The sequence below is a fragment of the Thermobia domestica genome, chromosome 1 (genome assembly GCF_964235325.1).
Source record: "Thermobia domestica chromosome 1, izTheDome1.hap1.1, whole genome shotgun sequence".
Classification (NCBI taxonomy): domain Eukaryota; kingdom Metazoa; phylum Arthropoda; class Insecta; order Zygentoma; family Lepismatidae; genus Thermobia; species Thermobia domestica.
In genome coordinates this window covers 365,858,350-365,884,377 of record NC_137454.1, presented here as the reverse complement: position 1 = coordinate 365,884,377, position 26,028 = coordinate 365,858,350, and positions in this window count along the sequence as shown.

Sequence of the window (26,028 nt, the reverse complement as noted above, 5' to 3'; positions counted from 1 at the left end):
ACAGGGTTGCCAAATTGATGAGCTTCACTGTGCACTGTCCTGTTAGCTATTCTAAGTAGCCTACGAACTTCACTCGCCAAAATCAAACGGCTGAATAACAAATTGGCAATACAGCAGAGGTCATTCACTCCTTTCCCCAAAGCAAAAGGAAGGTTTCCTCTGTAAGAGGAAGGCAGGGGTGGGGCCGAAGTATGTTTCACATATTTTCCGAGGACATACTTGAAATGTTCTAGTTCTGTAACCATCGCATTTTTTTTCCTCACAGCTCAACACCGTCTCCGTGTAAAACCGGTAACACGAGGCCTGTGTTAACCGTGGCATACGGACTTTGATGTTGAAAATAACATTCTTAAGTGGTACGCATGCTGAAACTACTGCCTGTGTTCAGTGGCGTATTTAGGGGGGTTTCCTGGCTTAAGCCGCCCCCGAAATCTTACTTACTATAGTAAAGTATATGAAATATCTTGCAGAATTTTCATATTTTCAGGCAAAGCTCCCCCCCCCCCGAAAGTTAGCAAAGCCCTCTCCTAAACAAAATCGTAAATATGCCACTGCTTGTGTTAATATTGAGCATATTTTATCAGCATCATTGTATACTGTGTAACTTTTATCCTCACCAAATAATATAGAGAACTCTCTCATGGCTAAACGGTTAGTGTGCGCGCCTTTGGCGTGGAAGACCTAGGTTCAATTTCCGGCGGGAGCTCCTATGGTTCGAATTCCACGTTAAAACTGTAGGTTCATGTCTCATATAGCCTCGCTGCTGAAAGGGACGCTAAACTGAAAATCAATCAAATCAAATAATATAGATACCTTTAAAAAAAATAGTCGCTTTCATTTTCGAAAGAGAAATTTAAGCGCACCGTCATCGTCATACACTAAAATGAGGTTGAATTACAGAAAGGACAAAATAAATGAGAATTTATATCTCTGTTTAATTTTGAACAAACCTTGTATATAAAAGCTGGATAAACGACTATCGCAATGCGGATAAAATACAATTGAAATAATTTTAATTATCTGTGATCTGTTTGTATTGCAGTAGCTAATGAATTATTTCAAGGAAAGATATGACGAATAGCTTATGAATGACGCTTAATTTATTGCTCAAACTGATACTACGCCCACAGTTAAAAAGCATTAGAGTCAATTACATAATTAATAGATTTTCTACATACCTTCTGTCCAACGCTTAAGCAATGCAAATACAAAAGAGATTATGCTACGGCAATAAATTACCCATACAGAATCCATATTAAACGTGTCAAGTAAGTAAGGATTTGACATACAATTATAACAAAAGCAGGATATTAAAATAATTAACTTTGCATTATCCTCATTCAAAGCACGTGAACAGGATACAACCCGTGCATATATATATATATATATATATATATATATATATATACACCGTATATATATATATATATATATATATATATATATATATATATATATATATATACGAGGGCCGTTCGGAAAGTAACCTGCGATTGGTTAAAAAAACACCAAAGTAAATAAGAATAATATATTATATACATTTGAAAACTATTTATTTGCTCTATTTTTCAACATAATTTCCATAAATATTCAAGCACTTATCATATATCTGCACCATCTTAGAAATGGCATCAGTAGTGGCGTATTTACGATTTTGTTTCGGGGGGAACTTTGCTAACTTTCAGAGGGGCTTTGCCTGAAAATGTGGAAATTCTGCAATATATTTCATATACTTTACTAGAGTAAGTAAGATTTCGGGGAAGACTTAAGCCCGGAAGCCCCCCCCCTAAATACGCCATTGGCCATCAGCATAAAAATCTCTTGCCTGTGCCTTGAGCCAGCTTGCGAACGCATCTTTCGGCTCCTCACCATTACCAAAGCGCTCAGATCCAAGCCATTGCTTCATATGCATGAAAAGATGATAATAATTGCGAACTTTTTCATCAATTTTCTAAACGAGTTCATCTGTGATCACTATAGCCTGCCACTTCCGTCTTCGTCATGAATGTTTGTTCATCCACTTTTAAATGAACGAACCCATTAGCGAACAACTTCTTCATTTATCCTTTGTCCTTACACGGCACAAAGTTCCCGATAAATATTGTTTTGCCGTAAGAAAACGTATAACAGCTCGCACCTCACACTTGGCGGGGTTTTCTATAGCAGCACACATTTTGAGACGCCACAAAAGCGGAACTAGTGATCCGACAACCTTCACTCTACCACGGCTGGATGCAAACTGATCTACCACGCACGTCTGTGCAAAGATGTGTCCGCGCTGACCAGACTACTTCACACACAGGGACCAATCGGAGGTTACTTTCCGAACGCGCCTCGATATACTAAAAACTAAAAATAAAATTAAGTATATACAGAGTGGTCCAAAAGTGATAGTAAACTAACTAACTAACTCTATGGCCTATGGAACCCGGAGGTTCAGTGCCGCGTTCACAAAAGCTCTCCACTGACTTCTATCCTTAGCTAATTGCATCCAGTTTCTACTTTGTATTCCTATCTCTGCGAGATCCATCTTAATATTGTCCTCCCATCTGCGCCTAGGTCTTCCTAATGGTCGTTTTCCTATGGGTCTACCAGTCAAGACTTTGAAAGCGTTTCTACTTTTTCCCATTCTAGCTACATGACCTGTCCACCTAAGCCTCCTAGACTTGACGACCCTAACAATGTTGGGTAAACCGTATAAACTATGTAGTTCCTCGTTATGAAGCTTCCGCCATTCCCCATTCTCGTTCCTCTTGGGTCCGAATATTCTTCTCAGGATCCTGTTCTCAAATACTTTCAGTCTATGTTCTTCCCTCAGAGTAAGCGACCATGTTTCACAACCATACAGAACAACAGGCATGATTACTTCACCACACCTAATATATCTATAATGATAGTAAAGCACACATTATTCTTAGTAGAAGTATGATTATTGTTATCTACTTAGGCTAATTGAATGGAATGAAATGCGATTTCCTGTTTAACGTCCTACGATTGTTCCCTTCAGGCTATAAGAGGCGGGTGACTAATATAAGTGAATGTTTTAAAAGAAAGTGGAAGGAAAGAGAACCTCGAGAAAACGATGCTATACATCAAAAATTCATTTGGTCTGGGGTCGAAACAGGGACCTCATTCATCAAAGGTAAGCACTCTACCACTGAGCCACTTTACCATGTTAATATTGCTAAAAAGGATCTGCTAATTTTAATGTGAGAACACAGTGCTCAGTGATCTCACCTCTTGTGCGCAAAAGTGCCTGGTTCGATCTCAGCATATGTGGATTTGTGATGGATCATATGATAACCATTAATCTTCTCCGTTACTTATTTTTCTTCCGTTATTTCTATTTCATCATTATTCGTTAGCATTTATTTATTCGTTAGCATTTCATTAACTTGAATGATATAATCGTAGAATAAGAGGTTTAATTTCATTTCAGCTTCTTTGACATTTTATAAATATCTGAAAAGGATTTTCGAAGCAATTTTGTGATGTCAGATATAAGATAAGGAATTTCTTCAATATAGCCAGAACGTTTGATTAAAAAAAAAAAATACAAGAAAAACATATCGATTCCATCAATGTTAATCTGCAGATGATGAATGTAGTCGTCTAGTCAGCGGCGTTCGGCTCCAAATCGAGAAACGCAATCAATAGTGGTTCGAGTTTTGCAGAAAGACATTGGTATTTTTAATTCCTTTTATACAGTGGCGTCTCTAGAAGGTAAAAACTGGGAGGCCAACCAGAACCAAGACTATGAGAGGTGCATCATGAGTTTACGATAAACTTAAGGACAACCCAGGTAACTGAAGATCACTCGATAGATATCTCGGTCAGCACGTGACTTATCGATCTCACATAACCACAGCACTAGTGGCCTTTTCCGAGTTATTGAAAATGCTTGTTTCATAATCCTGAGGTGCTTCCACTACAATTTTTATAGAGGGAGTTTGACTACGGGCCTATGATATAAAGTATGGACCTTTAGAATTCATTTTTCATGTTTTCGGTAGCCAATAACACGCAAACGATGGGGTTTTCGCCCTATGTTTATTGAAACTTTTTTGTTTGTTTTACTCTCAGGAATCACTCCTCTGATTTCGTACAACGAATTTAGCGCCATACTGTATAGCGCAGGCCTGCCAAACGTCCCGTAAAAAACGGGACAGTCCCTATTTTGGGCCCGAGTGTCCCGCGTTTCCGTAAATTTAGTCGGGACGGACAAATGTCCCGTATTTTAATACCGTCCCATTTCTGCTATCAATATCAGCTTTAAAAAAATCTGACATTGGCTACGAATCCTGTAATTAGTGAATGGAAAATAAGCTGTAACATGTAACTAACAACTTTAAGCAAGTTATCACACCACCCTCTCCGATTTGACAGCGAGCAAGCCAGTAGAGTCGGAACGCAGAGTTGCGGTTTGTCCGTCAGCAGTTAAGGTGATCTGCAATCTTTGATTAAGTGCACGAGCTGACCTGTCGTTGATAATACATCACAAGTGAAGTGTTTGATCAACATGAATGCCTAAACTGAAGCTCACGTTTTCTTCCTATTTGAAGAAGTACTAATTTCTGAAAGCATCGAAGTTGAACTATGAAGTTGACTGCAAAATTTGCAATGCTACTTTTTCTATTGCAACTGCTGGAAACTTGGACTCTCTTCAGCACCAAAAAACAAGCAAATGTAAGAACATCTATAAGCACAAGAAAGATGACTTTTCTCCAGCAAGACATTAGATAAGTTAACAAGAACTATAAATAATATTTTTTGAGAGCCTAGGGCCACAGAATTGTGCTTTGGTCTAGGGCTTAGGTAAATCCAGCCCTGACAATTACACACCAAGCAAAGAGAAAAATCAGCTAAATTTTCATCCAATTAAACTGGCAAACGTAACTTTGGCAATTACAGCCATGGAAATAAACATTGCTAAACGCGCAAAGAATATTGAAGGTGGATTGTATCATGGATTTATATAAAACGAGATTATTTGCATATTGTTTTCCCGTAAAGCATTTTTGTATGTAACATTTCATCTTATGTTTTTAAGGAAATTCTTTTGTAGTTAGATTGTAAATATTTTCAGTATGTACAAGTAATTGCAGGGAACGAAGAGAGAAAAGTAGCTGCAGCTGAGGGAACTTCCACCCATTATGCTGATGTTCATAACCAGTGCCAAGGGCTCCCATGTTGTGGTTTCCAAGGGGGCAAGTATAAGCGACGTTTCAAAAATAGTTCCAAATTTTGCTGTAACTAATGTAAAAATTCTATTGGATTTTCGATATTCTGAAGTACAATTTCCTCTAGGGAGGCAAGCGCCCCACCTTGCTCCCCCTGATGGGCGCCCTTGACCAGAGCTACAGTTTATTGGATTGTTTTGAAAAGTTTTTTTTTTGGGGGGGGGGATAAAGATCGAAGGTGTCCCGTATTCCCATGAGAAAAATATGGCAGGATCAATATTAGAAAAATAATACTAGCTAGCTGGCGTCTTTGATGAAAGCGATCCAAAGTTTCACTCCCGGTGGGAAAAGCATTGCATGTATTACAATGGCTCGGATCCCACTTTAAACTGCAGGTCCACGTTTCATATAGCCTCGGTGCTGAAGAGGTACGCTAAATTTCAACAATTAACCAAGAAATGTCAAAAGTCTATTTCAGAATTCATGTACAAGTTGAGTCATAAAATTTGCAATATTTCAGTTGAGTCAATTACGCAAATCCACAGGATTAACATTTCAGCGACAACAAATAATAATCTTCAAATATTCTCAAAGATACTAACTCCGAATGTAACAAAAGTTGTTTATTACACAAACCATTGTCCGCTTAGTCTCTCTGTATGCTCCGTTAACCCTCCTCGCCCAACAGAAGAACCTCGGCATGACTTTCACAGTGATGATAAATTTGCATTGTAATGTTTGCGACAATATGTCATCCCTTCTGTCACCGTGGGCTGTCCTTTCCTGTCACAACTGTTTGAAAGCTTCCGGACATTGCTTCTGACAGCATGAAAGGTACTAATTATCAGCAATGAATGAGGGGAAAATGAGTTGTTAATACATTAAGCGTCCATTTAGTCCGTCGGTACGTTATTTGTAACAAAATAGAAAAAAAAAATGTCACCTTTGATGCATGAACAGTAACTAATCCATAGTTATTTCAGTTTTTAAAAATAATTTTTAAGGACAGAAGTTAGATCACGATTTTATACGTATCTTTGCTTAGGATAAAAGTTTATATTTACGACTGGGATGCGGAGTGGACTACGTCTTGTTCATTTTTCATAAGCATTCACTTATGACACATTATAGGTTAATAATGAAGTAAGGACAAAATTACAGAAGTATTTTTTTAGAAAAATCGTCAGAGAAACGTACCTTACCATAAATGTTCAGGTTATGCAGCTGTGAATGAAGCATCAGGCTTTCTAGACGCTGACTAAATTCCATAACACATTCGCTGTACCGTCTCTGCTCACGGTGTCCTCCCACTTGAGTACATTCCCACTTCCGCACATGTCAAAGTCTTTCCCAGTTCCGTACAAGTGCCAGATGCGGTGTCTTCCTCTTTCGCCTATTCCCCTTTTGTCTCTTAGCCTTCCAACAATATTTATCAAGATTTCTACGTTATCAAGATTGTAGGCAAAACAGGAATTCCTGTTTCGCCTACTGTTAAGACAAAAAGATGTTGTTGAATTTGGGATTTTTCTTGAGATTTTTTTTTAAAATGTGAATTCAGTTATTTAGTAAAATAGTTTAATATTAACGAAAATGCATCAATAGTCGAGATTTTGAAAACAACTACGCACAGCAAAGAATGAAATCATCCCAGTTAGTCAAAACAAATGCTGCGCTCTGATTGGCATTTCACTGAGGAGAGGACAAACCAGAACCTCAGAACATGTCTACGTTTGAATCGAAACTTTTAAGAGTCCCTATCACTGCGAAATTAAAATACCGCTAATTTTACAGTAATTATGTGATATCTTCAAATAGATAAAAGATAATCGAAAAGTGGATCAAGACCTCCCTAGACGATGTTATTTTGCATGAGGTACCGTTATCACGAGTACCTAGTAGCTTTCCGTTTGCAGTTATTTAGAAACGCGATAATAAATGCCGATTTTCTAAATTCCTGGAAATCGAAAGCAGATAAATGAATCATGATAACGGTATATCACGCAGAATAATATTGTCTAGGGAGGTCTTGTTCCACTTTTCGATTATTTTATCTACTTGAAGATATCACATAATTACTGTAAAATTAGCGGTATTTTAATTTCGCAGTGATGAGGTCTCTTAATGAGCCACCGAGAATATAACGTGTGTGTTAGTCTTGTGTTAAACTTCGTGTGGAAGCTCAAAAAATTCGTAGGGCTTTTTTTCTGGGTCCGTACCGCACATCTTTTAAAATTATAGATAGAATTGTCTTCTTCGTTTTTTGTGAGAATATTTTTGTAACAGGTGTCTTTATCCTCACATATATGTCGAACTTTGTTAATACTAAGCATAGAGGCAAACTGTTTAAATATGAAGGTTATTTATAGCGGATTAATAGGTGTAGTGAGAAGTCTTACATGAAATGTACACTCGGATGCAAAGCCACTGTTGTTCTTCTTGGTGATGAGCCCACAAAATAGTGAGGTATACATTCGCACGAGCAGCAAAGAACGTCAATTTTAGTCAGATATTTAGTGGATAAAATGACCAACAGGGTAATCAAGGATCCAATTCAACCCCTTCCAAAGATTTATAAGTGCAGAGTTCAGCCGGGATAGGTTTGTAGGAACTGACACTGTCCAGATATTTGAACAATATTCCAATTTAGGAGAAATTCTTGTTTTGTACAAAGTTACTAAGGGAGATATATTCTGTATTTTTGTTAATCTGTACAGAAGTCCCAGACAACGCATCGAATGCTTAGTGATAGTGTTTATATGTTCTGTGAAAGTTAGTGTTGTGTCAAAAGTAACTCCGAGATCCATATGACTATTGACTCTTGTGATTGGCAAACCATTTATGTTGTATGAAGTGTGTACAATATTTATATTTAGGGAAAATGTTATGGTTTTACTATTACCGTGGTTAACTTTTAGGAGCCATGTGTTAACACCAGGAGGAAAAATTATCAATATCGTTTTGAAGTAGCTCGGAGTCTTCTATACTGTTCACTTCTCCGAAGATTTTGCAGTCATCTGCAAATAACAGGATTCTGTTTGAATATGAATTGAAGCAGCTTGTCAGATCATCCATGTACAATATGAATAGGAGTGGTCCAAGTACATTTCCCTGTGCTACTCCGAAAGTTTAGAAATCGATCCCACCAAGACAATTCTCTGAGTGCGACCTTGTAAGTAGCTATTCAACAAAGATAAGTGGCCCATGAACATCGAGTTTATTGGAGACTTTGTAAATTAGATAAGAATCCCAGAATCTTGTTCGTATAAAGCAAAACGTGTCAGTCTGTCAGTCCCGCTAATTCCTAGTAATTGACAGTCCGACTAATAGTTGTCACTCTGTCTCGTAACTAACGCCAATAGATGTCGCTACTGTGCAGAGAATTTGAAGATAAGCTGAAGACTTGAACAACTACTTACAATAAAATGGCTGATTTTTCCCCACCATATCGCTATGGAAAAAAAAAAAACAGGCAAAGCAAGCAAGCATGATATGTCAAACATATTTACTGAAGTAATAAACTGTGGAGTAAATCTTAAAATACCTGTCTGTATGCTTCGGTTGGAGTATTGTGCTATATGAGGCAAACACAGTTGACAAGGAATTATTTCTGCTTAACTGACTTTTATCGACATTACCTTTTATATTAGTGCTCCTCTTTTTACTGTTTACTTATTTATTATTACTATTATCATTAACATTATTATTCCATTGCAATGTAGTGTTCTGATACCACGTGGTATATTTTTTGCCAAAAAGCTGTTCGCGCCACTGAAATAAAGATTATTATTACTATTACTATATTTTCGTGTTTCCTTGAGCGTGTAATTCCATATCCGCCTCTGCTCAGACTTTATCAAAAGTGACCATAAACTCTATCAATTATTAAACATGTACAGAAGTGGAAATCTTTTTTCAATGTCAAAATATGTCATGTTATCACCTATGGCACTTTCACTGATCTGGGAAGGATTTTCACATGTATGGGTCTGGGAATGTACGCATCTGGGAGCTAATCCTCCTGACAATTCTCTTCAATACTCGACTGTCACGATCAAGGATGTTATAAAATAGAGGATCTGCCCATAGAAGAAAATCGTGAAGCCATACGTCACAGCTTCGCCACACCTACTCTGCCCGCTCCGCGCCACTAAGATCGCAATGTTTCCAGCCAACAATCATGACGGAAACGAGAGTAGCCAATCAGACGTGCCGGCTCAGACGATGCTCGGTTTTTTTTTCTTTCTTCACTGAGTTGATATGATGAAGATACGTACGGTCAGATCCTCTATTTTATAACATCCTTGATCTCGATGGCCTGTCCATAGAAAATGGGGCAACATTTACTTTACTCTAGCCTTTACGTCCACGCACAGCCCTTGAGTCTTTATGGGCTCTTAAAAGAAGGGAGGAACATTTATTTTATTTTAGCCTTTACGTCCACGCACAGCCCTTGGGCTTTCCGAGTCTGTGCAGAAAGAGAGATGCCATTTACTTCACTTTCCTGAAAATATTGTTTCTTTACTTGTATTTTGAGATAAATTGGAAAACGAATTTTTACATAAACTCAAAGAATTATATTTATAAAAGATTTGACTGTTCTGGTTTTGCACTTCTTGATTGGATTAAAACTGAAGACAAAGGGAATTAGAGGGAATGCTGGGTACAAAAAGGACAAAAAGAGAAGTTTGAGTTTAAGGATTGGAAATAGGGGTTGGAATAATCTTCCCTACGTTTCTGGAATATTTTTAATGTAATCTTTTTAGAGTCTCCTTTTTATGTTAAAGTAAAGAGCTTAAAAACCAAAAATTTTAATGCACGCTTCTTGAATATATAAATAGTAGTTCATAAAAAGACACGAAAATTGGGGGAAGGAAAGAATGAAATAAATAACTTAAAAGAAGGAAGAACAGAAGGAGGGAAAGGCAAATCAGTTTTCCTTTATATCTATTTTTTCTTGTTATTCCCATTTTTGTTTGAGAAGACGTTTTGTGGTTATGTCTTCTTAATTGGAATAAGAGCAATTTGTAAATTTGATCACGCTCTCTATTGGTCCATACTTAGCTAATCAAAACCTTTATTTCAAGTGCATTGAAGGTGGGGCAACATTCGGGGGTACAGTTAATCCAGCGTTGTCAAACATTTGAATTGTAGGTTTAGTAAGAGGAACAAGACAGTTTATGTGAGAAATTTACTAAATGAATTTTTACTACAAAATTATTTGAATTATCAAATTTTATGAACTTTTTTTTATACATATTAACTTATATTCCGACGTCATATTTGGCGGCTAATACAAAAACTCTCTGATGCAAATCTACGTGTACAAATCCATAATCTATGGTAATACGCAATTGACGCGTATATAATATTAGCAATGTACGTTACGTAAAAATACATGAAGAGAATACGCGCTAAAGTATCAGATTTATTTACGTTTCCAACAACGGCTTAACAGGCCTTTGAACTTTCGTTTACATATCACAGCACAGGCAACGAAAAAATGTCTTCTACTGCTAATAAGTATATCTCCAAGTAAGGTCCATCAGATTTGTACCACCACCCCTCCACAAATAAAAGCTCCCTAATTCAACATACATATCCCTTTGGGGATCCCATGGTACAGTACAATTTGTACCATACGGGGTGTTTCATGGTACATTGCGTTATACAGTAACTCTCCTATTTGAGCTTTTTCGTCCAGGTTTTTGTTTTTCAAGTCCAGAAGCATTGTAAAAGACATTATGTATGGTTTCACACCTTCCTGTGTCGAGACATAGGAGGTGATGACGTCATAAGTCTAAAATTTATATTTTCGTGTATACTTTTTTGAGGGGGGGGGGTTTATGTAAAGTATTTTTGGCGGGCTTATTATTGTACGTAGAAGATTGAAATTTTGCACAAACATTCAGTCCACCGAGTAGTATTTACCAGATTTTTTTTTCAGATTTCTGCGTTAAAACAGAGGGGGATCCAGAGGGTCAAAAAGTTGATAAAAGGGATATTTTTACCCAAAAATCCCGTTTTTCCTCATTTTCCCTCCTTAGATACATAATGGAGACAAATGAATGGTACCGCCTGAAAGGCAGTTCTATTCTGAAGAGAATGATGTGCGACACATGGCCCTAGGATAATTAGGGATGTGTCAGGGAATTTTTACCAAAATATAATTCTGTATAGGGGAATTTTGGACATTTTCGGTATTATTTTTAGCGGGCTTATTTTTGCACGTAGAAGATTGAAATTGTGCACAAACATTCAGTCCACCGAGTAGTATCTACCAGATTTTGTTTTCAGATTTCTACGTTAAAACAGGGGGGTACAGAGGGGCTAAACGTTGGAAAAGGGAAATTTTTACAAAAAATCCCTTTCGCGGGATTTTTCCGCCTTAGATACATGCTGGGGACAAGTGAATGATACTGCCTGAAAGGGAGTTCTATTCTAAAGAGAATGATGGGCGAAACTTGACCCTAGGGAAATTAGGGATGTCTCAGGGAATGTTTAAAAATTTCCCTCTGTATACGGGAATATGGGACATTGTCGGTATATTTTTTTTTCGGCGGGCTTACTTTTGCACCTGAAAAATTGGAATTGTGCATAAATATTCAGCCCACCGAGTAGTATTTACCAGATTTGAATTTGAACCCCTATCTCCGAAGCTCGAACTCCACCCCTAAACAGATAACCACAAGTGTAATCACAAAGAGAAATTTTCAGTTGTGTTTGAAAACGTATCCTGTGTACATCTCCAATCATGGTTAGTGTGTTTAACACAGAGGCGTTTATAATCGAAATACAAAATAGGCCATGCCTATATAATTTAAGAGATCCGAACTACATGAATCGTGACTTAAAAATAAAAATGTGGAGAGAAGTGGCTGCGATATTTGTTCCAGACTAGGAGGGAATGGAACGGAATTCTCAGAATGAAGAAGGTAAGAATATTCTTATTTTATGATTTTATTTAATACGTTACGTAGAGCTACATCGAGTTAAATTGTATGTTCACTATGAATAATAATAATAATAATAATAATAATAATAATAATAATAATAATAATAATAATAATAATAATAATAATAATAATAATAATAATAATAATAATAATAATTACTTTGTTACAGTTGTGCCAACTTCCAATATACCTAAAATATACCAAACTTTAAGGCGCAACAGCCCGAAAGGGCCAGGGCCGGCTATGCGGCATTTTATGAGGGTGAATATGTTAGATGATGGAACAATTGACCTTAGATGGTCTAAGCCATAGATGTGTGCACAAGAGAAAGGCGGAAAATGCCACCTCTAATAGTTTGGTACTTAAGTATATCGAAAATGTTTTAAACAGCAAAGACCATAATTTTAAATTGGGATTCAATACATCTTATTCTCTTTCCAGTCTTTGAAATGACCGAAAAACTACGTTGCTAAATTATTTCGAAATTTAGTTTTGTAAAACAAACACATAATATTTCAGTTTCCAGACATTTCTTTCCATGCAGCTTAGAAACATTCCTGGGAAAGATATGTTTATTTTATTTTATTTATTTATTTTAACTGCAACTTCTCGTGTTTTATCAACTTTGTTCTGAAACTGAAAATAAGGTGCTAAAATTGGTGGAGAGTAGGAATTTCAGAATTAGCCAAAATCATGAGAAGAAAAAAATTAAAAGATTAAACCAGAGAATTGGTTAAAAATATCATGATGTAAATTTTATACTTTGTGGCTTGGAATTTAGCGGTCCTTTCAGCACCGAAGCTATACAAGATGTGAACCTACAGTTTTAAGGTGGAATCTAAACAACCTTTATGCGCTGAAACTTTTTAATGATCTCCCACAGGATTCAAATCCGGAACCCCATTCTCCAAGGGCACGTGCATAGCTAGTAAAGTATAAAGTAGTGTAAATGTTGGAATTTATTGATTGGGGTCTAATATTTGTTTTCGATACAGAGGATATCTTAGGAAAAAATGCCTCTTGCTCCGTCTCTTTCGACTATATCAGCGAGGCTACATCAGACGTGAACTACAGCTCAACGTGGGACCCTAACCACATAACCTCCTGCCTAGAATCGAATCCAGGTCTACCACGCCAAAGGCACGTACGCTTACCGCTTAGTCACGAAGGAGCTCCATATATTGATGGAAACGAGACCGAGACTAATACGATGTTTTTCGACTCGAGACGAGACCGAGAGTGTATTGAGTTTCATCTCGTCTCTATACCATTCCTAACATACATACACATCCTTTTTATACAGATACACAGATTAATATGGATGTAGGAATAAATTGAAAAAGCAACAATCTAACACCAACTGAATTGTTTTCCAAGTTTGATTAAGATAAAGTAAGCTGTTTTGGTCGTTTACTTTGTCTGTACTTAGTTTCCTCTGCGTCTTTTTTTTTTTTTTTCTTTACATAAGAAGAAACTGCAGCTAACAACAATACTTCTTCGATAACCTTCATATTTTCTCACAAGAAATCAACTGAAGCAGTTCATTCTCATTCTACACTTCTGGCACGGGAAATGAAAAGAAAAGACCTGGAAACCCTGACTGGCTCATAGTATGATTTACAACTCTGGTGAAACTAAAATTACCGTATAGCCACCTAGGCCGCGTTCGCTGTGGGGGGTAACACTTTCTGGACTAGCCTAGTACTTACAGAGAGAATCTTCCCTTTAGTGCGGAAAAAGAAGTGGATGACCTTGGCTCTGTTGTCAATTTGTCATTCAAGTGTCTGGTTTTGGCTAGTAAAGGCCGTATGATACTTAGAATAGGTAACAAGATAGTGCACAGCGGAGCCTGTGAAGTAATTCAATGTGGCAACCCTGTTGGCATACAACCATAGAAGAATCTCTGCCACAACTTGTTCCTCCTCTTTTGATGAAGGTGCGGAAAAACAGACATCGACAGAAGCACACTTGGAATAGAAAGTCTCTAGAGAAGGGCAAGCGCCAATACACGTTGGGCGCCATTAGCCGACTCTCCCCTATGTTCTGCGTCCGAAGAGATCATATTAAGTATCTCTGAAACTTGTAAAAGTAAAACTTTAAATTCAGACATCATCATCAAGTTTTTCGCCATTATTGGTAGGTTACTTGCCGCAACTATGAAGGTTGCATGCTCCACGGTCTTCCGCTAGCGTCTTAGTCTTCATGTAAGATTTTTATTTTGACATCATCCATTACTTATAGTCCCCTTTGTCCCCTCTCTCTCTTTCCTGCCATCACAACCTCTATCACGTCCCACATGATACAGTTCCTTCTTAGCCAATGTCTCAACAGTTGCTCTTCCTCTTCACAATAGTATCTAAAACTATTCTTTCCTCTCCCATCATTTTAACATTTTCGCATTTCCGCTCGATCCAACTATTTCCCTCAATTCTTCTCCACACCCACATTTCGAAACTTTTCAAATGTTTTTCAACATTTTTTAAGTAATGTCCATGCTTCTGACTCATATGGTACAATACTAAACACGATGCATTCAGACAGATATTTTAAGATTTAGTCTACAGTTTATTACTTCAGTAAATAAGTTTCACATATCTTGTTTGCCTTGCCTTTTTTTTTTCACAATGATATGAAGAAAAAATCAAACAGACTCATTTTATCGTAACTAGCTGTTCCTTCCAAGTCTTCAACTTACCTGCAAATTCCCTGTACAGTAGCGACATCTATTAGCGCCAACTGTGATATTTTCCATAAGTAGAAGCTTTGCTTTGTATATAATTCAATACACTGTTATCCTGTATCTCATAGTGTCTGATGAAGCCAGAAAGTTAGTTGGTGAAACTGTAACACACATTTAATTTTTAACACGTTAGCCGCCAAGCTATATTTCGCGGTATTTAGCACCATACTATTTGTGCATCAGAATTATGCATATGGCGGCCAAGAAAATATATGGTTTTACTCAGCAAATAATTAGTGTGTATTGGCGCCAGTTACGGGACAGCGTAGGTAGCGACAACTATTAGCGTGAGTGCGAATTATTAGAAATTAACGGAACAGACAGACTGATGAGCCTTGCTTAATTATACGAAAAGGATTCTGAGATCTCGTAATAAAAATTCTGATTATACAGTTTATGTTTTGTTTATAAACACTGTAATTCTATCATTAATATGACTTTGATTCTATCATTGTCATGACCAAATCCACTCCCTTTCTGACTGAATTTCGAAACTTTTTATGGTTAAAGCACGAATATTTCATACAACTGTGTGTACTACATATACGTACTTAGGTTCTATGATAATTCCTAGTATATTGGTTGGTGTTTTTGTCAGGAACGTGACTGAAGAAGTACGGATATTTACTGTACGCTACACAACAGTTTACTATTCATGAGAACATGTGTAAGAAAATCACCCATCTTTCAGCCTTGGAGCAATATCAAGCAAGGAGCTTTAAGAAGAGCACATAGGCATCAAATTAAGGAACGACCAGGTGTACATAAACATTTGAAAATTTAATATTAGTCGCGATTCAGTACTAAACCAAGGAATGCCTCTTATGTCCGAACTTTTAGTTGTTGCATTGATTTTGAGTTTACCGCCCTTTTCAACAGTAAGGCTATATGAGACGTGGAATCTGAATCACGTGAACGGAATCCAGGTCTCTCACGCCAAAGCCTCCGACCTTTTCCTCCATTATATACTTGTATTTCTACCAATACGGCCAATCATTATTTAATATTCAAATGTAGGTATGATTAAAAAAAAATACAAGATGGCAATTTATATTTTAAAATTCTGTTCCTTACGGTTTATAGATAGAGCTAGGTTCAAATAATTGAGCGTCCGGAATCGACTTCCACTAACGGTTTATTTACAAATTTTCAAAATAGGTTTACAATAGTATTCACAAATACTAATATAAGGCTCTGGGTAAATACAGATGTCCCTCAAGCTGACGGCCTCCGCTGCAAGCACAGGCCGGGTTGTGGTTAGGATTCTCCCGCTGCTCCACTGCAAGCAGCAAAGAGAGGTAAAGTCAAGGAACCGTTAGCTCCACTACAAGCAGCAAAGATAGGTAAAGTCAAGGAACCGTTAGCTCCACGGCAAGCAGCAAAGAGAGGTAAAGTCAAGGAACAGTTAGCTCCACGGCAAGCAGCAAAGAGAGGTAAAGTCAAGGAACAGTTAGCTCCACGGCAAGCAGCAAAGAGAGGTAACGTCAGGGAACCGTTAGCTCCACTGCAAGCAACAAAGAGAGGTAAATTCAAGGAACCGTTAGCTCCACGGCAAGCAGAAAAGACAGGTAAAGTCAAGGAACCATTAGCTCCACAGCAAGCAGCAAAGAGAGGTAAAGTCAAGGAACCATTAGCTCCACTGCAAGCAGCAAAAAGAGGTAAAGTCAAGGAACCGTTAGTTCCACGGCAAGCAGCAAAGAGAGGTAAAGTCAAGGAACCGTTAGCTCCACTGCAAGCAGCAAAGAGAGATAAAGTCAAGGAACCGTTTCCTCCACGGCAAGCAGCAAAGAGAGATAAAGTCAAGGAACCGTGAGCTCCACTGCAAGCAGCAAAGAGAGGTAAAGTCAAGGAACCGTTAGTCCCACGGCAAGCAGCAAAGAGAGGTAAAGTTAAGGAACCGTTAGCTCCACGGTAAGCAACAAAAAGAGATAAAGTCAAGGAACCGTTAGCTCCACGGCAAGCAGCAAAGAGAGGTAAAGTCAAGGAACCGTTAGCTCCACTCCAAGCTGCAAAGAGAGGTAAAGTCAAGGAACCGTTAGCTCCACTGCAAGCAACAAAAAGAGGTAAAGTCAAGGAACCGTTAGCTCCACGGCAAGCAGCAAAGAGAGGTAAAGTCAAGTAACCGTTAGCTCCACGGGAAGCAGCAAAGAGAGGTAACGTCAGGGAACCATTAGCTCCACTGCAAGCAGCAAAGAGAGGTAAATTCAAGGAACCATTAGCTCCACGGCAAACAGCAAAGAGAGGTAAAGTCAAGGAACCGTTAGCTCCACGGCAAGCAGCAAAGAGAGGTAAAGTCAAGGAACCGTTAGCTCCACTGCAAGCAGCAAAGAGAGGTAAATTCAAGGAACCGTTAGCTCCATGGCAAGCAGGAAAGAGAGGTAACGTCAAGGAACCGTTAGCTCCACTGCAAGCGGCAAAGAGAGGTAAAGTCAAGGAACCGTTAGCTCCACTGTAAGCTTTGGGGTAGGGTAGGTGCCTCTTAGACTCCACTGTAAGTCTATAGAGAGGAGACCAGATAACTGGTGAAGATCTGCCGGCTGCGTCTCATTACATAGGCATCGTGGCTGCGGTGGCACTGCTGCTGGCCTGTCATCACATGCCTCGTAGGAGGAGCAGGTTGTCCGTTGTCTGCTTCTTATAGTAAATCCAGGTGATGTGTACTACTCTGTCGTAAATCCATGTGATGATGTTTACAAACAAGAGCTCCACGGCAAGCAGCAAAGAGAGGTAAAGTCAAGGAACCGTTCGCTCCACGGCAAGCAGCAAAGAGAGGTAAAGTCAAGGAACCGTTAGCTCCACGGCAAACAGCAAAGAGAGGTAAAGTCAAGGAACCGTTAGCTTCACAGCAAGCAGCAAAGAGAGGTAAAGGCAAGGAACCATTAGCTCCACTGCAAGCAGCAATGAGAGGTAAAGCCAAGGAACCGTTAACTCCACGGCAAGCAGCAAAGAGAGGTAAAGTCAAGAAACCGTTAGCTCCACTGCAAGCAGCAAAGAGATGTAAAGTCAAGGAACCTTTGGCTCCACTGCAAGCAGCAATGAGAGGTAAAGTCAAGGAACCGTTAGCTCCACTGCAAGCAGCAAAAAGAGGTAAAGTCAAGGAACCGTTAACTCCACGGCAAACAGCAAAGAGAGGTAAAGTCAAGGAACCGTTAGCTCAACGGAAAGGAACAAAAAGAGGTAAAGTCAAGAAACCGTTAGCTCCACGGCAAGCAGCAAAGAGAGGTAAAGTCAAGGAACCGTTAGCTCCACTGCAAGCAGCAAAGAGAGGTAAAGTCAAGGAACCGTTAGCTCCACGGCAAGCAGGAAAGAGAGGTAACGTCAAGGAACCGTTAGCTCCACTGCAAGCGGCAAAGAGAGGTAAAGTCAAGGAACCGTTAGCTCCACTGTAAGCTTTGGGGTAGGGTAGGTGCCTCTTAGACTCCACTGTAAGTCTATAGAGAGGAGACCAGATAACTGGTGAAGATCTGCCGGCTGCGTCTCATTACATAGGCATCGTGGCTGCGGTGGCACTGCTGCTGGCCTGTCATCACATGCCTCGTAGGAGGAGCAGGTTGTCCGTTGTCTGCTTCTTATAGTAAATCCAGGTGATGTGTACTACTCTGTCGTAAATCCATGTGATGATGTTTACAAACAAGAGCTCCACGGCAAGCAGCAAAGAGAGGTAAAGTCAAGGAACCGTTCGCTCCACGGCAAGCAGCAAAGAGAGGTAAAGTCAAGGAACCGTTAGCTCCACGGCAAACAGCAAAGAGAGGTAAAGTCAAGGAACCGTTAGCTTCACAGCAAGCAGCAAAGAGAGGTAAAGGCAAGGAACCATTAGCTCCACTGCAAGCAGCAATGAGAGGTAAAGCCAAGGAACCGTTAACTCCACGGCAAGCAGCAAAGAGAGGTAAAGTCAAGAAACCGTTAGCTCCACTGCAAGCAGCAAAGAGATGTAAAGTCAAGGAACCTTTGGCTCCACTGCAAGCAGCAATGAGAGGTAAAGTCAAGGAACCGTTAGCTCCACTGCAAGCAGCAAAAAGAGGTAAAGTCAAGGAACCGTTAACTCCACGGCAAACAGCAAAGAGAGGTAAAGTCAAGGAACCGTTAGCTCAACGGAAAGGAACAAAAAGAGGTAAAGTCAAGAAACCGTTAGCTCCACGGCAAGCAGCAAAGAGAGGTAAAGTCAAGGAACCGTTAGCTCCACTGCAAGCAGCAAAGAGAGGTAAAGTCAAGGAACCGTTAGCTCCACGGCAAGCAGGAAAGAGAGGTAACGTCAAGGAACCGTTAGCTCCACTGCAAGCGGCAAAGAGAGGTAAAGTCAAGGAACCGTTAGCTCCACTGTAAGCTTTGGGGTAGGGTAGGTGCCTCTTAGACTCCACTGTAAGTCTATAGAGAGGAGACCAGATAACTGGTGAAGATCTGCCGGCTGCGTCTCATTATATAGGCATCGTGGCTGCGGTGGCACTGCTGCTGCCCTGTCATCACATGCTTCGTAGGAGGAGCAGGTTGTCCGTTGTCTGCTTCTTATAGTAAATCCAGGTGATGTGTACTACTCTGTCGTAAATCCATGTGATGATGTTTACAAACAAGAGCGTAAAGTATTGTTCGCATACAGTAGCACATCGGACATTACTAGGGGTAAAAGTGAGGGGGAATGCGGGTAGTCCTCATCCTCCCAGTTCCAAAAAATATATGCAGCGTCCCCCCACTTGGCCAAAAAAAATACAATGGCCAAAGATAGGCACGGTGGACGGCTTGACGTCATGCGTGCCCCCTACCTTTTCATATCCACTTTTACCCCTGGACATTACAATATATGATTCTAGGAGTGGAGTCAAATAACACTCGAATAACATTGAATAACATAACCACCGATTCTTCCATCGTCATTCACTTCCTTTGATCATCCATTTTTCTTAGCCTATAAGGGCATGTAATCGTGAGAAGTTAAACTGAATTTTTTCATATTCAAGATTGTTGAACTACAAACTTAGTTTGAGATACGTACAAGTGCGTATCACAAGAAATGTTGGAAGATTTATGAACCAAGGAATAAAAATGTTTATGTGAGTTATGTAGTTATAGAAACTCTTAAAAGAGGACAACTCAAGTTGAAAGATTAAAGTGTTTGAATTTTCGGATTCCGCTGCTAATTTACATGAAAACAAAAAGAATGAATTTTCAAAGCACTCAAGTTGCTTAGCTAAAGCACTCAGCACAAAGGAGTGTAACAATTTTGTTGTGAGTTATATTCATCTTTTCAAATGATGCGGAAATATTTATTGAATATTACATTATTAAGGGTTTGAGAAATCATTAAAAGAAAGGAATTCTGTGTTATAAGTTCTTTCAACGTTCAGGATTAAGAACCATAGATGGCGGCCGCGAAACACAAAATTTATGAAAATAGTAACAAAATTAAACTAAATTTAAGCACAGTGCTGCCACACTTGGTACAATTGTACCAAATTCAGTCCTTTTGTCATTCAACCGCCCGTTGGTACCACGCTGGCATTTTCAGCCCCTTTTGTGAAAAAGTTGGTACAATTCTACCCAATTCAGCACTATTTAGCAAATACTTGTCACATTTTCAAAAGTGTTAGTACTATTATCCTCCTTCGGTCGTGAAATAAGCAAGAATAAGGTGCAATAATTTATATATTAAGACACGAACTTGGAGATGATTGACTTATTCCTCGTTTTATATATATATTTTTTTCATATATGACCATAGTACCGTTTTGTTATTAGTCACTTTGAAATAGAGGCGCGTTTGGTTTCCTTACAATACCTACCAAAGATAGTAACTGTTTTCCTTTTTAATTTGCGGCCTCTGTTATACTCCCTACATGCGAGAAAAGTTTCATCTAATTCCGCTGTTGTCCGGGGTTCTCTTATTTGGATGTTTCTAGAAAGTAATTTTTGAAAAGAGTACTTTCTTGATTTTGACTCTTGGAGGGGGGGGGGGGCTAGTGTTCTACAATTGTACCTCTTTTAGTTTCGTGTTATAGTGTACTCTTATTATACTAGTATAAAATAATGAATTCAGCCTTTTTGTTTCAATTTAGTACTATTTTTCAGCCCAGTCTAGAGCTAAGACTGTGGCAACACTGTTTAAGCATCAGAATAAAAGAAAGAATAATGGAATCAAGGTCATTACTGCGGGGTGAGTGATAAAGGACAAAAAAAAATCAATTGGAGACTGAGTGGAAGACTCCTATTGAAGCTATATTAGGCAAACTGGCAATAGAACACGTGTCAGTGTTTCCAATCCATTATTTTGTTAACTAACCTGGAAACTATGAGATGCAATCATGGAGAGAAACAGAAATGGAGAGAGTCAATGGATCATGAGAAAAGTAGGTCAGTGCATTATAGACAGCATCTTCTGAACACTGATGAATTTGTCTCCGTTTTACTTTCATGTCCTTCATTTTAATTCTGTTTTCATTTGTTTCTATTTACTTACCTGGGATGAGTATATCTAAGTGAGGAAAAAAAACTTCAGACACTTTGGGATATAGATATTAGTTATTGTAATCATAGCAATAGGTCTCGAGAGACAGTTGAATTTTACACTGTTTTCCTATCTTTATGTTGGTCTATTTTGCCTTCATTGCAGACTTTCAAATTTCATTCTATTTTCCACTAAAAAGTATCTGAAATTCAACAATTACTGTATATATAATAACTAGCAGCGTTCACCACCCCGCTTCGCTGCGGTCACCCCGGAACGCAATAAACTTTGTTACTTAGATAATTTTTACTTTTTCGCTTTCAAGTGATATGATAAAAACCATAGAAGATTGCAGTAAATGTTAACATTATATCGCCTGTCATTTATGTTAACCCGCCCCGCTTCGCTGCGGTCACCCCGGAACGCAATAAACTTTGTTACTTAGATAATTTTTACTTTTTCGCTTTCAAGTGATATGATAAAAACCATAGTAGATTGCACTAATGTTAACATTATATCGCCTGTCATTTATGTTAACCCGCCGAGTGACACGGTCATGCGGGTTGCATATAAATACGTTTATTTTTACCTATGATGAACTAACAAAGGATTTGTACGTTATGGACACTTGAATGGTCAATTATCTCAAGACACTGGTAATTAAAAATTAAAGTGATATGATAAAAAACCATCTAGGGTCCAAATCCTAATAACCCCCCAAAAATGAAAGAAATTGGTTCAGCCGTATTAGCGTGATGAGGGAACAAAGGATTTGTACGTTCTCTTTTATATATAAGATTAACTTGAAATTCTTAGTAATATGACCCATGACAAACACTACCATTTTATACCGTAAAAGTAAGATCTACTGGTATTATAACAGCTCGGTGCTTGAGCGATTGACAGTAAAAATTCAAACTCCGTGCAGTGATAATTTCACAGCCTTGATTTATTGTAAGTGTAAACTCTTTAGCCAGTGGAGAGGAGGTCATAGATCAGGAGTGTGCAACTTGTAACAGTGGGCGGACCAATCACAGAATACTAAATGTCGTCGCGGGTCTCACTGTAGGTATATCATTTTTACGACAATTGAATAGTATAGTATTAAATGATGGAACATGTTCATCGTAATTTACACCACAATAACACAAAACAACTGTTATACTGGTAACCAAAATATTTACTCACTAAAGAGGAGCAGAATAATGTATTTAGAACTTTGTCGATACATCTAGCAATCCTTATACCGAGGGAAATTTCCCCCAAAGTACCTGCGCTTGCCAAGTGCTTGTCTTCAGGGCGTTACCACGTTTCGCACTGTGTGATCGATGGAAAATTTCCAGTTCACTCTTAACGTCTTGTAAAAAAAAAAAAAAAAAAAAAAAAAAATTTCAATCACTGACCAGCGGGCCGGAAGACAGGGTTAGGCGGGCAACATATGGCCCGCGGGCCAGCTGTTGCACATGGCTGTCATAGGCCATAGTCAGAGATGATGACGAAGGGTTTTTGTGGATGGTAGGTCAGTGGGTCACAGTGGGGGGTCATTGACCCAAGCCATCTCTGGAGAAAAATACATAAATATAGAGCGAAAGCGCATCAAACCGAAATTGTAAAAAAAAAGAAAAAAAAGAAAAGAAAAGCGCCAATGTCTTTTTAAATATTAAGAAAATCATAGAAGAAATGTATTGTAATTGTTATACAAGTACATACGGTATATTTTTTTCGACGTAGTCACGATGAACCTCCAGATATTTCTAGTAGCGTGGCACAAGCGTCCGTATACCCTCTGCGTAATCATCTGCCGGCTGAGAGTGCAACCAATCCATAACTCATGTCTTCAGCACTTCACTATCGTTAAAATGCTTCGAAGTAAGTCATTTTTTTTCGGGAGAAGAAAAAGAAAGAAATCGGTAGGGTCAAGGTAGGGGTTGTGTGGGGGATGATTGAATAGTTCCCATTGAAATCTTTGAATTGTCTCAGCAGTACAAGTAGCTGTGTGTGGACGGGTATTGTCATGGATTTGAAGAATTCCAGAGAGTAACGTTCCTTCCCGACGAACTTTTTTTTTATTGTTTAGGTGTGAGGGTTTCACCAGTGGAATTTGGCTACATAATAAATGAACACCCTGTATATATATATATATATATATATATATATATATATATATATATATCGTCCCTTTCCGGCATTAATGCAGTAAGCGACATTTTGAAAATTTTACAGGAGAGCCGAAAAACTGAAATTTTGATGGTTTTTCTTGAATAACTTTTTTGTTTTCTGGACTATTTTCGTAAGAAAAATACAGCTAATATAATTAAACAAGCTCCGCCAAATAGGATAGTGACGTATATAATAGCTTAAAAATATTCACTTATTTTGGCGCTTAATTCATTTTTGCTTACAAAATTTTTAACAAATCAATGCTTCAAACGACATTCATTCAAATGTACTAATGCATTAAGGCACACGGTGTCATAGTGAGATTGTGTTAAGCAACATTTAGGAGAAAAAATAAATGGTAATAAATTGCTGATTCGTTAATTGAAGAATATTAGTTGTATACTGATCGATAAAATACTGAACGCTTCTTGAAATAATGCTACTTAAAATAAATTTGGCAAGAAAAATGCTTTGGCATACCTCTCCTTTATATGTAAAAATTAATCTAATCTTCTGAATAGTTAAGTTAATAATAACTGACATTATTTAGTTTTCTCATTTATTTTAGTGTTTTTTTTTTTTTTAATTTATTAAAGCTTAAAATATTGCAAATTATTACTGATTTGTTAAGCTTACTGATACAATGAAAATTTGCATCATTCATTTACTAAATAAATGCAATTGTCGAAACTTCACAAAACTGTAACTTTATCAATTTTTAACTATTGCAAGAAAAAATAAAAAATGATGACAACGTGTTTCAATCTTGAATTTCTTCTTCATCTTCATCTGTCTTAGGGAAGATATCTTGTGCTTCTCCCGTGTGTGGCAACTGCTGGTAGAAACCGTGTAGATGCATTGGTAGAATATTCTGATTACACAATTTGACAAGATCCTGAAACTTGGCCTTACTGATAGGTATGGCTGCTGCAAAGAGTCTGCTTGGCTGCTTTTGTCCTTGTGGGCGAAGTTTCAGTGTAAGATACACTGCGTCCTTAGTCATTGAATACTTAACTTTGGCAAATTCACTATTTTTTTGAAAAAATGACAACTCTCATTTTTGACAGCAAGAAAGGTTCCCCTGACTCATGTTTCTTAGCACTGAAGATTTGGGCTGCCAAAGTTGACCAATTTCTGAAAGAACTATGCTTCCATAATTCATGGATGTTGCTTTGTTCTTGCCATTCTCATGACGGTAATCCACTCTGATGGACTTTCAATTTTTTGATTATGAGATGCTTTCTCAATTTGACTACTCAATTCTCAATGCTTTCTCACAATGTCTACAGGCATATATGTGTGACCCGGTACCAACTAATTGATATGGATTCGTTGTAAGTTTTTGGATTTTTCAAGTTCATATTTCAACATGGCCAAAATATTTCTGTTTTTGTTTTGACCGGCACAGTTATCGCAATACAGGATTACAGTTGAAACATTACCTCGTTCGTCCACTACATCTATATATCTCGAAAGGATAGAAGCGATTTCATTCTAACTTCGTTTACCTTCGCTTTCCCCCTCCCCCCATACATAATTGTTCTGCTTTTTGATTCATATATCGAGAGATTGTATACGGAATACTTTCGTCTGTAGTACAAAAGCATGGAATCGCCATGAAATACGCTCAAAACTTTCTGCAAACCGAAACTCGCGACAAGTGTTCCTTCCTGACTACCACTCACTCTGCTGTTTTTTTTTTTTTTTTTTTTTTTTAAACGAGCCTTAGTTGCTTCTTCATCTTCAATATGATGGGTGTAATCAGCCTTGTCTTCTTGGGTTACGTCTGTCTTGTTGGTAAAGGCGATACATTTCTGGCACTTGTCCTTTTTGTGTCTATGAAACCCAAGGTTGGATTTTGAGTTAAATATATAACGAAAAACTCTTTCACTAACAGGAAGATTTCCTTCTTCGTTCATTCCACGTGAGTAAATCGTATAGAGAAAAAGTGATGTTTTTGAGATTCTCGGGAAGATATAGTCGTGTTGTTTTATTTCTACAGTAGTAGGAAGGCACAACAGGAAGTCTTTGAATGAATTCAACAACGAGCTTCACATCTCGCTCGGATGTCGCATTGGGGCGAACTGAGTGGCGTCCTCGACCATCAGGTTTTGCTGAGCCTTCAGTGGATTGTGTAACAGTTTAATTCACAAACCTTTGTGAGTTATCTAATGTTGAGAGCAAGAATTAAAGACAAACTCTTCTATAGCCTTCACCTTCGTTAATAAAATACTGAAAAGATGTTGCCCGTCGGCTCTCACCATGAATCCTCCTTCTTTTCACTGGAACTTGTCTGGTTGCTCTTAAGATCCAATTTCTTTGATCATTCGGTTTTAAAGACCAAAAGTGTCTAAATAAGGATTGGCTCTTCTCTTCCATAATATCAGAACATTTATTTGGGAAAGACTTGCATTTGTTTGGTAGTACAGTATTTGTTTCTTCTCCATTCTTTCTTGCCTGTTTCTGTTGTAAGCTTGGCCAGTTTGCTCTAATCTTTTTTCTCTCTTTTTGAATAGTTTTCTTTTTAATTCTCAATTCCTTTTCCCCTACGATGTTATT